This window comes from Otolemur garnettii, unplaced genomic scaffold (assembly GCF_000181295.1).
Source record: "Otolemur garnettii isolate 467f Iridium unplaced genomic scaffold, OtoGar3 scaffold00189, whole genome shotgun sequence".
Taxonomy (NCBI): domain Eukaryota; kingdom Metazoa; phylum Chordata; class Mammalia; order Primates; family Galagidae; genus Otolemur; species Otolemur garnettii.
Genome location: NW_003852584.1, coordinates 2,812,168 through 2,815,368, shown reverse-complemented (window position 1 = coordinate 2,815,368; position 3,201 = coordinate 2,812,168). Strand labels below are relative to the sequence as shown.

At 48.8% G+C, this 3,201-nt stretch overlaps 1 pseudogene across 1 annotated transcript; it reads right to left on the bottom strand.

The window, feature by feature from the left end:
* Positions 1–609: 609 nt before the first annotated feature.
* On the bottom strand, positions 610–1,614 carry LOC100949728 (annotated as a pseudogene). The gene has a single exon (XR_154713.3). The product of XR_154713.3 is annotated as a glyceraldehyde-3-phosphate dehydrogenase pseudogene (transcript).
* Between the last annotated feature and the right edge of the window lie 1,587 nt (positions 1,615–3,201).

The window sequence follows — 3,201 nt, the reverse complement described above, 5'->3', positions numbered from 1 at the left end:
GGTGCCTGTAGTCCCAGCTACTTGGGAGGCTGAGGCAAGAGAATAGCCTTAGCCCAGGAGTTGGAGGTTGCTGTGAGCTGTGATGTCATAGCACTCATCTGAGGGCAATAAAGTGAGACTCTGTCTCAAAAAAAAAAAAAAAGTCTAAGCTTTAAACAGTAGAGTGTAATGATTTAGGGAACAGCCCTGAAGTCAAATTAATTAGTTTAAATTCTTTTTTTTTTAATTTTAGAGACGAGGTCTCACTCTGCCTCAGACTAGTCTCGAACTTGTGAGCTCAGGCAATCCACCCACCTCGGCCTCCCAGAGTGCTAGTGATACTGGAATTTCGCTCTTCAGTAGGTTCTTGGTCTCAGTGATTTGAAGAATGAATCCGTGGACCACAGATCAGTGGTAGGACAGGATTTATTTATTTATTTATTTGAATTCAGGGAACTTCATCGATGTTACATGACAAGGTGGGGCTCCCTGGGCCCCTCCTGTTCTTTAGGGGGTCTGGGTGGAAACTGTGTTGAGGAGAGATTCTCAGTGAGGTGGGGGACTGAGTAGGCAGGGGAACCTCAGCAGCTAAAGGCCTTTCTCTTCCTCTCATGCTCTGGCTGGGGTGGTGATCTGGGGGTTCTTACTCCTTGGAGGCCATGTGGGCCATAAGATCCACCACCCTGTTGCTGTAGCCAAATTCACTATCGTACCAGGCAATGAGTTTGACAAAGTGGTCACTGAGGGCAATGCCAGCCCCAGCATCAAAGGTGGAAGAATGGCTGTCACTGTTGAAGTCAGAGGAGACGACCTGGTGCTTGGTGTATCAGGGAGCCCTTTGAGGCCTGCTTCACTACCTTCTTAATATCATCGTATTTGGCAGCCATCTCCAGACAACAGGTGAGATCCACGACTGACACATTCGCAGTGGGGACACGGAAAGCCATGCCAGTAAGCTTCCCATTCAGCTCAGGGATGACCTTGCCCACAGCCTTGGCTGCACCAGTTGAGGCAGGGATGATATTCTGGAGAGCCCTGCAACCATCACGCCACAACTTCCGAGAGGGGCCATCCACAGTCTTCTGGGTGGCAGTGATGGCATGGACTGTGGTCACGAGTCCCTCCACGATGCCAAAGTTGTCATGGATGACCTTAGCCAAGGGGGCTAAGCAGTTGGTGGTGCAGGAGGCATTGCTGACAATGCTGAGGCTCTTTTCGTACTTCTCATGGTTCACACCCATCACAAACGTGGGGGCATCAGCAGAAGGGGCAGAGATGATGACCCTTTTGGCACTCCCCTGTAGGTGAGCCCCAGCCTTCTCCATGGTGGTGAAGACGCCAGTGGACTCCATAGCATACTCAGCACCTGCCTCACCCCATTTGATTTTGGTGGGATCTTGCTCCTGGAAGATGGTTATGGGATTTCCATTGATGACAAGCTTCCTGTTCTCAGCCTTGACTGTGCCATGGAATTTGCCATGGGTGGAATCATACTAACATGTAGACCATGTAGTTGAGGTCAATGAAGGGGTCATTGATGGCGACAATATCCACTTTGGCAGAGTTAAAAGCAGCCCTGCAGACTAGGCACCCAATCCGACCAAAGCCATTTATTCTGACCTTCGGTTTCACCATGGTGCCTCGGGGATGCAGCTGGCACTGCACTAGAAGAAGCAGCTGTCTGACAAATGGGAGGACCAGAGAACCAAGACAAGATTTATTTATAGAAAAGAATACAGAAGTGCCAGAGCTCCTGATAGAGAGAGAAAGCTGGAGTCAAGAGAGAAAAGTGCTCTCTCTCCCTCTCTGTCTGTCTGTAGGCTCTTTGTCTAGGGGAATATATAGTCACATGGGGCCCTCAGTAGTTACATTTGGCATGTCTGGGATACCCTGTCTGGGACATGGCTGGAACAACCTGTCTGGAACATGTCTGGCTCTTGTAGTTACATTTAGCAGGGCTTGGTAGTTACATTTAGTGTGTCTGGGACATCTTGTCTGGGGCATGTCTGGGTCATGTCTGGGACAATGTGTCTGGGATATGTCTGGGTCACAAATGAATGACTACAATCCCTTTCATTCCCAAGCCTAGGAAATGGGGCCTCCCTGCCGACCCTCCAGCCTGCTGGTTCTGCTGCTTGCTGCCACCCCACCAACATTGCCAAGGCGGAGGCAGCTGGTCTGTGCCCCACAGCTCCACGAGCTGGCTGGGATGCCACTTGTCCTGTATCACTAGGATTATAGGCATGAGCCACTGCACCTGGCAGGCCAAATTATTTTAAAAGATAAATTTATCATTCAGGTAGCAACAGACATTAGAAGGAAACTCCAGAAATTGGCACTAGGCCCTGATTATAACTTGGAGAATCTTCTTAAAATGACCACATCAGTCTTTTGTAATTCAGATCAGAAGAAAGAGGAGAAAAAAAGAGAGAAGGGATAAAAAAAAAAAAAAAAGAATGACAGCTCTAGTAATGACACTCCAACAAACAGGCACCATTCAGGGGCAGAGGGAAGCCAGAGCAGCCAAGAATATGTGCTTCCAATGTCGTCAGATTGGCCACTTCAAGAGAGATTTGCCCCAGGCAGCACTGCCTGTCCAGAATGCAAGGGTGACCACTGGAGGGCAGCCTGTTCCCAGAGGTAAAGGCCTCCTGGGACAGTGACCCTATCCTGAACTGGACTGAGTGTGCCCAGGGCAGTTTCTCATGGCTCCAGCTTGTGTCACTGATACCAGAATTTTGCTCTTCAGTAGGTTCTTGGTCTCGGTGATTCGAAGAATGAATCCATGGACCACAGACCAGTGGTAAGACAGGATTTATTTACAGAAAAGAATACAGAAGTGCCAGAGCTCCTGGCAGAGAGAAAACTGTAGTCAGGAGAGAAAAGTGCTCTCCTTCTCTGTCTGTCTGTCTGTAGGCTCTTTGTCTAGGGGTATAGATAGTCTCATGGGGCCCTCGATAGTTACATTTAGCAGGGCTAGGTAGTTACATTTGGCATGTCTGTGACGTCTGTCTGGAACAACCTGTTACATTTAGCGTGTCTATGAGGTCTGTCTGGAACAACGTGTTACATTTAGCATGTCTGGGACATCTGTCCATCTGGAACAACCTGTCACATTTAGTGTGTCTATGACGTCTGTCTGGAACAACCTGTTACATTTAGCGTGTCTATGAGGTCTGTCTGGAACAACGTGTTACATTTAGCATGTCTGGGACATCTGTC